We start from the raw sequence: 14,809 nt of genomic DNA, 5'->3' as shown, positions 1-14,809 counted from the left end.
ATGCTCAGTATGCAAATGCTGTAGATATAAGCAGTGACTCCTCATAGTGTCTGATACATGTGTTATATAGTGCTTTCTGTTAATTAAATCGCAGTACAAATTTGTGGCAAGATTATTTGTCCTGTGTTTCAGACAGTCCCAAGTGTGTTGGGTAAGAAATGATATGCCATGCTCAATATTCTAGGAAATTAATTATCTGGGGGCATTCATTAACGACTGTAGAATTATGATGCTGAATTTTAATATCCATTTGCTATTTTTTCATTGGTTTTGTTGACTACCTAAACTTGTTAGCTGACACAGGACATCAGGTATCAAATGTGTAAAGAATATTGGCAGGATAGGACAAATATAGCCAGCAGACAGGAGCTAAGCTAGGACTGGGATTTGGGCCCAGGTGCAAGCTTGGGCCAGGACAGGACTGGGACAACGCACTGGAGTGAGTCTTACGCATTTCTCTAAGCTGAGGCCACAATGCAGCACCAGGAGGCTGCAGACAGCTTGAAGATTAAGGAAGCAAAGCAGATATTGCTAAGGATGATGTCAAGGGTCAGCCAGGGTTCAAGGTAAGGAGGAGAGTAATGAAGTCAGATCTACCTCCAGTACCAGGTGTTCATCTACACTGTCCAATAAAATTAGGAATATATACAGTCACAACATCAACAGACTAACAGAGACGCATAAAGCCAATAGTATTTTGTTTAATGGCGTGGCTAGAACAAAAGACACAGCCTGAATACCAAATTATTTATTTTGGCTTCAGATTTAGGTAAACAAAAAACAGGTCAGTCACAATATAATCTGATTCTCTACATTCATAGATAGGTATTGATTTGACTGGAAGCTAAAGAATTCAATCATAATGATGATGGTTATAATTTTTAATGCCTGATTGATGGTACATGCAGCAGAAAGAGCTTTATGAGGTCTAAACATCCCACCTGAGAAGAGGTGATATTGCCAGTTAAAAAGATTGGAAGATTCTCATCAATAAGCCACAGGAAAAATAACTGAAGGAATCTTGGGCTTGTTACAAATATATTTTCAATAACGTGATACTCCTACATCCTTCTTTGACTTTGTGGTTGATCCAAATCATTTTTCATGTATTTTAATGTTGTCTCATTACAAGGTATGGTTTTGTAAGAATTAGGCTTGACCACGATGATCTCTCTGTAATAGAATCTACTAATATTAACTAAGGAGGTAAGGGAATAGACCTAAATAGCCCAGATAGGAAACAAAGACTTATTTTGTATTGTCAGCACTCAGAGGATGTTAGGAGGTTCAGAGCCTATGATCACTTAGTGTCAAGTCCATTAAAGGTCAGGATTTATTGCAAGTTGAACTTGGTATTTTCTAAGGCAATGCTGTCTATAGAAATACGTGAACCACTAATATGCTAATATGAGCCACATATGTAATTTCAAATTTTCTAGTAGCCACATTAAAACAGGTTAAAACAAAAAGTGAGATTAATTTGTATGGTATATTTTAACAAAATATAGCCAAAATATTATCATTTCAACATATACTCAATATTTTAAAATTATTAATAGTATATTTTACATTCTCTTTTGTTACACCAAGTTGTTGAAATTCAGTGTATATTTTGCGCTGACAACACATCTCAGTTCAGACTAGCCCCAAGTCAAGTGTTCAATAGCTCCATGTGGCTAGTGGCTACCATAAGGGCAACAGAGTCCTAAGACCTCAAATGGGTAGTGAAATTCAAAAAGAAAAAAAACACTTATTGAATGTATTGTATGACAAATCAAATTTTCAAAAACATCAAATTGTTTTAACATGTATTGTATTACACTGTTTAGAGAGTACTGTAAGTAGTCACTGCTTTATTGTTAAAAAAAAGAAAAAGAAAGGGTTTTTTGTTTCCAAATTAAGAAGATATTAGTTAATTTTTAATTAGTTAATTTTTGTGGTAGAATGCGTCAATCCAACAGAATTTGAAGACCAATGCTTTGGAATATTGTGGGTCATATACAACTCTGAAAACAATGAAAACCCTTGAGAGCCCAAATGGATGGGGGCAGGGTGGGAAAGAAGGAAGGGGAAAAGGTAAGGAAGGAGGGAGCAGTGGGCGCTTTGACAATGACAAAGAAAGGACCTGGGCAGGGGTGGGGGGTGGGGGGGCATGGGAGGGGCTTCATCTCCACTGCATTTTGCCAAGAACCAGTCCTGATGTTGAAGAGCTTTATGGCTCTACACAGCTTTATTGCACCAGTTTGCAATTATTTATTGCTCTGGCTCTCTTTATTCACAAGAGACACATCTGAAAGCGAGGCTCATCTACTCATTCTGATTCGCTTCATGACTGATGCAGATCACCACGGCCCACCCCACACAAAAGTATGGGCAGTGACCTACAAAGGCCCTTTCTGACCCCAAATGCCTCCTCCACTTCCCACTGTGATGCCTGAAATCCACAGAGAGCGTTCCTTTGGGTAAGGAGAGGGTTTCCCAAACTTCAACCGTTTGATTATGTTGGTCATTGTTTCTGCCAGGTCTGTATACCACCTGTTCTATTATTTATTTAATATGTTTTTTTTAAACCAACTCCTTTTTTTTTCTCACAGCAATAATCTTATGAAGGAAAGAAACTCTATATCACTACCAAAAAGTAAAACCTATAAAATTGGACATAAATACTCTAAAGATAACAAATACCACTGTTACACTTTAAATGGTCACATATGTAACACCCCCAAATCATCATGCCTACCACCAGTGGTAAAATTACCACTTATTAGGAAATACTGGTTTAAGTATTTCCAAATACTTTAAAAGGTGACTGCAAAAACATGAATATCATACAGCAGATACAGCATTCATAAATAGTTTGGAAAACTGCTTGAGCAGGGAATTTGCTTTATGTAGCATTCTCATCTTTATTGTGCCTAAGAATCACCTGGGAGGCTTATTTAAAATATAGGTTTCTGGGTCCCACATCAGATTTTGTAGATTTAGCAGAACTGGGTTGGGTGTAGATATAGGCATTTTTATCAAACTCTTCAGGTGATTAGGATTTAGTTGGTCTGCAAAGCACGCAAAAAATCCTGGGACACAGCACTACAAGTCAGTAAGAGACGTGAAGCTATGTCATGGACAACAGTACCCTGGGGGACCAGCGGGACTCTAATACAGAACAGATGCACGAGGAGAGGGGAGGGATCTGAAGATCAGCTCCATCAACTCCCTATTTTGTGGAAGGTCCCTTTCAATATGACCAGAGCTTAATGCAACAATCTATTCCCTTCAGTATAAACCCAGCAACAAAAGCACTTCAATAGTTATAAATAAATCATATATATCAGCCCTAGATGGAATCTCTCTGTGGGTGTCTTGGGTTTTCCCTCTTTCAGAAAAGATAAAGGTCATGTGTTTATTATGTTTAGGGTATTGGGAATCTATATAAAACTTCCACTTGATCATGATAGTTTACGTGAAAGATGTGAGATTTAAGGTCGGTGTAAAAAGGAGGGGTAGAGATTATATGCTTGGACTTTTCCCACAAACAGTAATGAATCAGAATGGATCCTGTAGGAAATAAACTCATTCCCAACAAAAGCCCTCCAGGTAAATGCTGCCTTGGCAAATGAAGCAAACCAGAGACAGAAAAACCTCAACGGGGACCCATCTGCAATTTGAGATACTTTCTGGTTTCTCCTTATCTCACACCAAATATTATAGGTTGCTGTGTAGGAAGCTTCTAAGATGGTGCCCAGTGACGCCTGCCTCCTGGTATTCATGCCCTTGTGTGATCCCCTCCCCTGCAGTGTGGTCTGAACCTAGCGACTTGCTTCTAATTTATAGAATAGAGCAAAAGTAATGGGAGGTACAGCTGAGATTAGGTTCTACAACTGTGACTTTGATCTTGCTGATGCCCTCTCTCTGGTTCTTCCTGCTTGCTCAGTCTGATGAAACAAACTACCATTTTGTGAGATGCCCTACAGAGAGGTCCATGTGGCAAGAGACTGAGGGGCTTATATCAGTTCCTATGGCTGCTGTAACAAATTCCCACAAATTTTGTGGCTTAAAACAACAGAAATGTATTCACTCCACTCTGGAGGCCAGAAGTCTGAAATCAGTTTCACTGGGCTGTAATCAAGGTGTCGGCATAGCTGTGCTTCCTCTGGAGGCTCTAGGGGAGAATCTGTCCCTTAGTTCTTCCAGCTTCTGGTGGCTGCCGGCATCCCTTGACTTGTGGCTGCATCACTCCTGTCTCCGTGGTCACATGCCCCCTCCTTTCCTATGTCTAATCTCCCTCTGCGTCTCTCTTATAATGATACTTCTGATGGCATTTAGGGCCCACCCAGACAGTCCAGGAAAATTTCCTCATCTCAAAAGTCTTAATCTCATTCATTAAAAACTTTACCATATGGTAAATTTTATGTCATGTATTTTACCACAATTAATTTTTTTTTAATTTTAAGGTAACATACACATATTCCAGAGATTAAGACCTGATATCTTTGGCGGCCACCATTCCACCCACTACAGAGGCCAGTTCAACAGCCAGTGAGGAACTCAGTCCTGCCAACGACCACATGAGTGAGCTCAGAAGCAGATTCTTCCCTAGTCGAGCCTAGAGATGACTGCAGCCCAGATGAAGCCCTGAATGCAGCCTGTGGAGACCCTGAGCCAGCGAACCCAGCTAAACTGTGCCCAGAGTCCTGACTCACAGAAATTGTGAGATAATAAAGGCTTTTGTAACCAACTAAGCTTGAGGGTATTGTTATACAGCAACAGATAACTAACAGTTGCTTTGCTCAAGGCCTGTAAAATGCCAATTCATTACATTGTATTCACATCTATCTAAGATGACAATCAAGCCAAAACTATATTATTAATGGAGGCAACTTAAGACCACAAGCTATAGAGTTGGAAAAAGCCCACCTTCTGCATGACCTTAAGCAAGGTCTCTGAGACTTTGTTTCCATTTGTGTTAGACGGAGTTAATGATACTTTCCTCATAATGTTGTTGATAATAGTTCATAACATATGTAAAGCCTCTACTTTAGGATCATACTTTGACATATAGTAAGTGCTCAATAAATAGCAGCCTATACTATTTTTATATGCCTTAAGAAAATATATATATTGGGACTTCCCTGGTGGCGCAGTGGTTAAGAATCCGCCTGCCGGTGTGGGGGACATGCGTTCGATCCCTGGTCTGGGAGGATCCCACATGCCGCAGAGCACCTGGGCCCATGCGCCACAACCACTGAGCCTGTGCTCTAGAGCCTGTGCTCTAGAGCCTGCGTGCCACAACTACCGAAGCCCGCGTGCCACAACTACCGAAGCCCGCGCGCCTAGAGCCCATGCTCCGCAACAAGAGAAGCCACCACAATAAGAAGCCTGTGCACTGCAACGAAAAGTAGCCCCCGCTCGCTGCAACTAGAGAAAGCCCGCGTGCAGCAACGGAGACCCAATGCAGCCAAAAATAAATAAATTAATTAATTAATTAATTTAAAAAAGAAAGAAAATATATATATTAAAACAAAATAGAATTAAATATATTTTAGACTTATCATCTCAAACTTTTTAAATGAAATAATCGTTTCTCCAAGGCCAATTATTTGGTGTTACTTAAAAAAAAATTTAACATCTCCTATGATGTGTTCTCTCATCTCCATAGGCCATGCCAGCTGTACCCTGAGCACCTTTTTATGGTTGATCCTGTTTGAAACATTAAAAATAATTAATATAAAATATGGAATCAGGAAATGGAAGAGATAAAGAAATCAAGACCAAATTGTTTTAGCTGGAGTCAGTGAAACATTTCTTGACAGAGAGAGATGATGCAATCACTCACCAAGAGAAAACTAATAAAGGACCTTGAAACCAAGTATAAGTCTGGGAAACTGTTCAGAGATGGATGGCAGGTCCATTTAGGTGGCAGGGTCAGAATGAAGAGGCTGTAACATGCCTTGGAGGGCCAGGGAGATAGTCTCAGAAGCAGTCTGTGGGGGAAGAGGCTGAAGGTTAATGATACGGGACACTGAAAAACGTGAAAGCTAGAGAGTTAAATGGACATCCTCTCTCTTTCACGGAAGGTTTAATCTGGAGTCTCATCCCTGAACTGGATAAGCACTTAACCTCTGCTCGCTCCTCATCCCTGAAATAAGGAATCATCTGGATCATCTCCCAGGTCCCTTCTAGCTGACATTCACGGCCACTGCCCATGTGAAAATGGATTATTCCCTCACACATGTGCTCAGCTTACCGATGAACGCTGAAACACGCTGCGGACAGTCAGCTGCTATTCTGCTTCACTTTCTGCTCTTTTTCTGGTGTAAGTTATTACTCATTTAGGAAGAGAATCAGTGCTTAATATGTGAGAGAAAAAGACCCTGAGACATGGCTTTCCAAGGAGCTCTGCAGAGACTGGGAAGACAATTTATCTTCCCCCTAACGCTGACGGTAAGAGTCACTGGGCCAGCGGACCTGTCCTGAGTACTGAGTAATGAGTACTGTACTCAGAGTACTGAGATGAAGGACTGATGTGCTTTGGACGGGGGTATTATAGCGCCAACAGTCACATCCATACACACGTTTTCTGGAATTTGGGGGGACTTATTTTTAAAGGAGAAAGAAAAGAATAAGTCAAATTGTTTATTCCTTTTCCAAAGTATTTTATATTCACTAGCTTTTTATTTGTGCCAGAGATGAATATGCATGGGAAAAGGAGGTGCTGAGGATTTCCTTGTTATCTACGTGTTTTTCAGGCCTCCCCTTCTTCCATAAGCCTAGAGGCCGTCTCAGCAGCCCTGGTTTATAAGTGCAGGCACTGATGCTTCCTTTCCTGTCAGCCTTGACCTCTGCCTCCTTGCAGCTCCCTCCCAGTCACCCAGCCAGCGGGCAGCCAAGCGCTGGCCGCTCCCCCAGAAGCCTTTGCAGGAGCCAGCAGTTACCTGGCAACAGCGACAATCTTCGAACAGGAGACAAAACAGCAGCGGACACCAGAAAGAGCAGTTCCTTCCAGAATCTAAAAGAGGAAAAGAGAAGGGAGGCAAATGGCTCTTTTTATCAATGGCTTTTAATCCCCGCCCATGCTGTTCTCCTGAATCCCCAACTCCCAATTTCTATCATCACCTGGTAAAAATAGCCTCCAATTGGAGAGTTTAATAACAGCCGCAGAGATTCATATGGAAGATTGTACTTGGGTAGACTCAGTAATCACACCCTCCCTTAAACCCCCTGTAGAATGCTCAGGAGTTAATCAACCTAGTTTCCATCTGTGCACATGCTGTGTTCCAATCCAAGGAACCACCTAATTGTCCTTCCATGATGGCATCCTAAATTCTGCATACTGAGAAGCACTGACAAGCAATTATCTCATGTCTTGCCTCCTTAGCCACAATTCTATGGTGAGTGGTACTGGGTCGGGGGGAGGTGAAAGTGGATAAGCATACTACCTAACAATAGCTAACATTTACTTCAGTAAATGATTACTCTGTTCTAGGTGCTGCTCTGAGCACCTTTAACTTTCAGAACGGTCCTATGAGATCAATAATATCATTATCTCCATTTTACTGATGGAGAAACTGGAGCTCAGAATGACTAATTGTCAAATGTCACACATCTGTTAAGAGCAAGGCTAGGATTTGAGCTCGATTCAGTGTTTGAACTCATGTCCTGCATCACCTTGTTATGTAGCTAAAAGGTGAGAGACTGTAGGATTTGCTAAGAGGGAGCCTGGCTGGATGGTAAGGCAGAGACGAAAATTACTAAACTGCAAAAGTCAGGGATAAAAATTAATTATGCTAAATTCACCTAATAGAATATACTGATCAAAACTTTCTCCTCAGTTAAAGTGGGATTGTGTAATTAATTATAAGAGAGGCTGATCAACCCCTTTTAGCGGAGTCCTGTGAAACTACTGCGTAAACTCCCACAGGCCTCAGAACACGTAAACATCAACCTATGGGGAAGATAACCCCTGAGGACTCTGTCATCCGCATTATTCTGTGATTCGATGGGAAAAGTAACGTGGCCACATGAGTCAGCGCTGACAGAATAGGGTGTGGAATGAGATGACCAGAACTTCAGTCTTGGCTTGGTTGGCCACTCACTTTGTGACCTCAGAGAAGTCAATTCCATAAACACTCACTGGGCCTATGTCTTGCACCAACTGCTGACGTAGGGCCTGAGAAAACAGGAATTCCCAGACATGGGTCATGTTCTGAAGTGGGGTCACAGTCTCATGGAGCAGGAAGAATTGTGGACAATTTTTCTCATTTTCCTTACCTCTAGACTGAGAAGACTAATTGCAACTTCTTTTGTTGTGAGCATCAGACAAGATAATGGTTGTGAGAAGGACTTACGGACTACAAAAAAGGCATGCAAAGTTAGTAGTGATTATCAATGCTAAGACTGAGCTCTTAAAATAATTCACAGATATTATTATCATGGTTATTACCCTGCATGACCTGACTCCTGCCAACCTCTCCAACTTTATTTCCCACAAGTGCCCTGTTCTGCTTCTTGGCTGCACAGGCCAAAAATATTCCTGCCTTAGGGTGTGCACTGCCTGAGATGTACTTACTCCAGTCATCTGGATGGCTCATATGGGAGGACCCAGAGAGGTCCTCCCTATTCACCCTATCTAAAATAGAGAACATGTGTGCACACACAGACACGCACACACACACAATGTGCACATATACACATGCATACACACATGCACACAATACACACGTGCACACATACAGACAGGTATGCTATAGCTATACACTCAGACACACGAACACATATACACAGATGCACGCACACACATCACTCTCTATTTCCTTATCCTGCTTTATTTTTCTTCAGCATGCTATCTCTTCCTAAAGTTATGTTTTTACATGTTTGCTCACACATTTATTACCTGATTCTCCCATTGGAATGTAAGCTCTCTGAGGGCAGGGACTTAGTCTTGTTAACATTCTATTTCTAGTGCCCAGAGCAGTTTCTGACTCATAACACAGCTCCATAATTTTTGAGGTATAATTCACATACCATACAATTCACCTATGCAAAGTATAAAATTCAGTGGTTTTTAGTGTATTCACAGAGTTGTGTAACCAACACCACAACGGATTTTAGAACAGTTTCATCCCCTCAAAAAGAAACCCCATATCCATCGGCAGTCACTCTGTTCCTCCCCTCAAAGTCTGCACTCCATGCCCAAGCACTACCCATCTACTTTCTGTTTCTATGTATTTGCCTATTTCTGGACATTTCATGTAAATAGAATCATATAATATGTGATCTTTTGAACATTAAAGTTTGATGAGTGAATTAAAACAATGTTAAATCCAATTTTTGCCACACCCTCTAGATATCAGTAACTCCTCAGAAAGTTTCATGAGTTTTGAGCAATCTATTATCCAACCTAAGAAACAGAATTCGTCTGGCAAAAATATAGCAAAAATCCTCATTTATTCATAGTGCACTTTTTGTTTTTTACTTGTGACATTTTGATATAAGCTTCCCTTTGCGCTATCAACAGAAAAAAAGGAAAGGCTGAGAGCAAATACATACTTGAAATGAAAATCTGAGGGGCCTCTTTATTTACTTAAGAGACCAACTGTTTTCAAACATTCTGAATTACAAATGATTTGATTCTAATCTAAGCAGAGGCCAGCAAGTCCGGTGCTCTGATACGTTGATTACAAATCATTCTCTATTCATTAAAGCAGGACCTTTATCAGGCAACTTCGGTAGACATAATTCCACACATCCATGGACCTGAAAGTCGTAAAATAGCCTTTTATTATTTACAAGCATTTCATAAACAACTTCACCAACCAAACTGGCTTTCCCCTTCAATTATCTTAAATTATTGAAGTTTTAGTGCATAAATACGCTCTTCTCCAACGTACACTGTTAAATGATTTCTCATATTTGATTCACGTAAGAGTAACTGACATCAGTGTCTCAATCAAACTGTGAACTAGAATTGGAATGGAACTTACGGTCATTGGGTATAACCTCTCACCACCCAGTGCTGGAATCCAAGCCATAGCTTCCCTGGTTTGAATGCATCCCAGTGATAGGGAGCATATCATTAGGTATGGAGGTATCCCCCTCCATCATTCCAAACAACTTTAATGCCCAAGCACTGTTCCTTATAGTAAACTCTCCACGCATCCTGATTTAAAGATTTTCCCCACATGACTGTTTTCCTTCATCTACCTTCTTTTAGTCCAAGTTCTGCCCCCTAGGGTAAAAGAGGGGAAGCCGACTTCTTTCTGCCCAGGGAAGTGAGTCCCCTGAGTATCTGAAGACAGCTTGCCTCCTTCAGAATTCTTCCCTGAGCTAAAAACCCCCAGGCCATCTTACAACGTGGTTTTTAGATCCCTGTCTGCTGCCACCTCCCACCACCCTCACCTTTCTGATCACCCACCATTGAAGCAATTCATTGCTGTGTGTCAGTACAAATATGCAATATAGGCACCTAACTATGAACCTTCCCAATGAAAAGGGGGTCAGACATGCCTTATGTTCATTGCTGAAATACCCTCTTAAATGCAAACACAATATATATGAATTGCTGAGACCATACAGATAAAATTATCCATATTGAGGGACTTCTATGGGCTTTTCATATTCATTTGTGGGTCAAGGACTGCTTTGAGCTAAAATGAGCAGATCCCATTTAAACAAAGGACAATATCCATTCAGGAGCTCTGACCTGCATGTCCTATCTTTAGACACATGTAATTTCAACCAGAGTTATCATGAATCAAACCAGGAAAGCCAGAGCTATTTCAGCAGCTGTGAAAACAAAAGCAATAATACCAAGCTACTTGTATCCATTTAATTTGGAGCTTTCCTGAGGAGAAAAAGTAAATTTCAGCGTGCTTCCCATTTAAGGATGCCACACAGAGAATATTTTGTGTCTTCACAAGTCCTTCCAGAGGGTAATCAGTGCCAAAATATAAGGGGAAGAACTGACAACCTATTTTTGTCAGGGCCACAGAGACACTATCTTCATGAGAATACCGCAGTTCAAAGTCTGATCTGGTTCCATCCTATCCATTCAAACACAATAACAAGTTCACCCACAAATAACCAGTGTGGGAGGCTTGAGTCTCACCAACTGTGGCCACTCCTTCATTTCCAGCCAGGGAGACAACTCTGGTGCAAGATTAGAAAACCAGAAGCATCACGCAGTTTCCTTCCAATAGGCAGCAGCATGCCGAAAAGAAAGAAGGCATTGAAAGTTAGTCCAAGCAGTATTAAATCACAGCTCTACCATTGCTGATGAGTAACTCTGAGGAAGTGACTTAACCACCCTTAGTCTGCTTCTTCCTCTAAAAATGGGGTTCTCAATACTTGCCTTAAAAGGTTGCTGTGAGGAGCCATGTATGAGAATGCACATGAAATGTATGTAGTAAGCTGGGCCAGGCATATAGTAGGTGCTCATTAAGAGTGATTAATAAACGAATTACAGATCACAAAGTTGTTTGCTGAAAGTAGAATTACAACAGAGGATGTGGAATATGTTTAACGGCTCTTTTTCTTGGGCTGTAAGAGCTTAATGAATTGTCCCCTTTCCACTCTGTCTAAAGAACTGGGACCAGTCAGCTAGAATGGCCTGCCCTCTTTCCTGGATAACAAAGAAGACATAGTGACACTTACCAAATTTTCTATTTTTAAGCTCTGTGAAGACCAACACCCTTCTCTGGCACTTGTCATGGTAACACTACCATCTTGACATCAACAAGTAGTTTCAGACCCCTGACTTTACAGAGGATTTTTCTTTCTTTATAATCAATGGGAAGATACTTAAGCCCACTGGCAAAGCATTCTTTATAGATTAGGCTTAATCGCTTCCAAAGGTTTTCTAAGTATATTTTTTAAAATTCAGTCACAAGAGGTAACATTTTTTCCTTGGAGTATCCTGTTCTTCCACCAAACTCATCTCTTTGGGGACTTCTCTGTGGACTGATGGCCCCCTGGAAATCCACCATCAGTAAATAAATGTAGACTCTCCATTTTTTTAAAATTTTTATTTTATATTGGAGTATAGTTGATTAACAATGTTGTATTAGTTTCAGGTGTACTGCAAAGATACATATACATGTATCTATTCTTTTTCAAATTCTTTTCCCATTTAGGTTATTACAGAATATTGGGCAGAGTTCCCTGTGGTATACAGTAGGTTCTTGTTGGTTATCTATTTTAAGTATAGCAGTGTGTACATGTCCATCCCAAACTCCCAATCCGTCCCTCCCCACCCAGTAACCATAAGTTCGTAGACTCTCAGTTTTATCAGTCAACACAAATGCACTGGATGCCTTTATGCTAATGAAATAGGCCATATAGTCCATGCTTTTAAGTGAGTTTATCCTCTAATTCCTGCCCAGCCGTTCTAGGTCATTAACCCCACAGATGAGAAAACTAAGACCCAGAGAGTTCCAACCCACCTAATGTCATCTGTTAGGCTAAAGTCTAGCTAACATAGAGACAAGACTTCCAGGACAATACTCCCTCCATTCTGTCCCACCTCTTGCCCTCACAACAGAGTCTGGGCTGAGCCACCTGATCGGACACTCTTTTCGTTTTTTTTCAAAGATTTTTTTTTTTTTGATGTGGACCATTTTTTTTAAAGTCTTTATTGAATTTGTTACAATATTGCTTCTGCGTTATGTTTTTTGGTTCTTTTGGCCGCGAGGCATGTGGGATCTCAGCTCCTTGACCTGCACCCCCTGCACTAGAAGGCAAAGTCTTAATCACTGGACAGCCAGGGAAGTCCCTGATTGGACATTCTTGAGGGATTACCTTGCTTCCTTGGCAACCAGAGGTGGCGGCACATCAATCAGGCCTGCTCAGGGATGGCCAATGATTCAAGGCCCTGACACAGAATATCCCCAGGTGGTTCCTCTCAGGAACTGCCTTTCCTGGCATGGGAGGCCTGTTGTCTCAGGGGACGTTTGGTCAGACGGGACAATGGCAGCTTTGTCTCCTTCATTAGAATTTCCTCCTATTGTGCATCTACAGAAGGGAACTGACTATACGGCAGAGTGACTAAAGAAAGATGCTAAAGTTGGAACTGGGGACAGTCCAAGTTGGCAGCCGCTGAATCATGAGGAGATTCTATGCTGCCACTTGTTCCTCCGTCAAGTTCGAGTGACTCGATTGTTTAAATCTTGTGGCAAGACACCTGGAAGCTATTTGTCTTTTTCCTAAGGACTCATTCACAGGGTAAAAATGTAATAATGTTCATTTACCATCACTCGATTACCCTGAAAACCAGATTGCTGCTAATTCAACGTGGTGCTGATTCAGTCATCATATCACTGAGGCAACGTTCTTCTGCAATAGCTATTTATGTCCCAGCACCATTTGAAACACCCTTCAGATCTTTTTTGAAATGTTCGAGCCCCACAGGGGCAGTGTGATCTGATGAGAACAGTGTTGGATGTGGGTCTAAGGACCACGTGTCTGAAGGTCAGCCAGCCACCTTGGGGTCATGCCTTCCCAGCTCGAGTGATACTTGCCTTTTCTCCTCAGACGTGTTTCAGGACAAACCAGCCCACCTCAGCTCTGGAACCGTCCCCTGCTCACTACAGGCAGGAAGAAGGTGGAGAGACAGGTCGGTAGCTGAACATCGGATAACATTTGCTCCAGAATTGTCAGTGGCCTGGCTTGAGAACTCAATCATCCTGCACGGCTTCTCTGGGCGTCGGTTTCCCCAGTCAAGAATGAGGATATTTACCCCACGTGGAAATGAGGCAAATAAACGATGGAATGAGGATAATTACACGGTAGTGGGTAACTGGACACCCAGCCAGCATGAAGCCAGTAGAGGGGCAATACTGTGAGCCCATTTATACCATGAAAAAGTCCTTGGGTTTGCTTCCCCCCCACCCTCTCCTTCCGAGGTCCTGCTTCCTCCCCCTTCCCAGGTACTCCTGGTGAGAGTAGCTGATAAAATGCTTATGGAGGACTTCAAGCTCCTGGTAGATCAATGCTACATGAATAGAAAGGTTTATTATTATGCAAAACACTGGAGAACCGGCTTCCCTGGAAATCATCACACACCAGGCAGAGAATAGATGAAATAATTTCCTTTCCTTACTTCTGATCTCTGGCTAAAAGCTTCTCAGTCATTTAAGGAGGATTTAATCCACTAGTGGACTGTCCCCATTTGAGGACTGCAGGGCTAAAGTTAGTACTGACCTGAACATAACAACCACAAGGGGGAAGAGACCACAGTTTCTCTCTACTGCTGCAAACCAGTCACCTGCCAGTTTGCACACTTGTTCCTTCCCCAGAGTTTGGGGGACACAGTCTTCCACCAGGATTTCTCCTTTGAAATACCTTCAAGCCAAAGCAGGCTTAGGAAAAACTTCTCTCTGGCCCTTCTCCCCACCCTTGATTTTCACTGCTTTTCTTCAAAGGACCTACTCCTACTCATTGGCACAGGGCTTCACTCTCAGCAAGTTATACTGTAGCCCCTTTAAAGACCCTCTTGTAAACAGAACCAATTTTAAGGCTCTGGGGAAGAGTCTTGCTAGGGGCTAAAGAAGAACTTTGGAGGCTAGCGGACCTACTTTTTCCCTTCGAATTGCTCCATAAAAGTAGCTGCCCGTTCCAGCCTTCATGATAGTCCATTTTTAAAGACTACAACTCTATGGTCCAGAGAGGAAGGACCAAGAGAGGGAGTAAACACAAGGGATGAAGATTAACTGATTGAATTGGGGGTGTTTTGCTTAGAGAGGGATCTCTCAAGGAGATGCATGGGAGTTTTCAAGTACGTGACTGCGTGTCATTGCAGTTTGGTTTTTATGATAAT

The 14,809-nt window shown here is 41.8% G+C and overlaps 1 protein-coding gene across 2 annotated transcripts in view; it reads right to left on the bottom strand.

Moving 5' to 3' along the window:
- Positions 1-14,809, bottom strand: part of RGS8 (regulator of G protein signaling 8) — a 132,413-nt gene that overhangs the window by 82,675 nt on the left and 34,929 nt on the right. For both annotated transcript variants that reach the window (XM_082473649.1, XM_082473646.1), the window contains one exon: positions 5,834-13,577. The gene's annotated coding sequence lies outside the window, so the exon portion shown is untranslated. The remainder of the gene's footprint in view (positions 1-5,833; positions 13,578-14,809) is intronic.

Source organism: Balaenoptera physalus (assembly GCF_965194825.1).
Source record: "Balaenoptera physalus genome assembly, chromosome: 1".
NCBI classification, from domain to species: domain Eukaryota; kingdom Metazoa; phylum Chordata; class Mammalia; order Artiodactyla; family Balaenopteridae; genus Balaenoptera; species Balaenoptera physalus.
The sequence above is the reverse complement of the archived record's forward strand: the minus strand, read 5'-3'. Positions and strand labels throughout refer to the sequence as shown.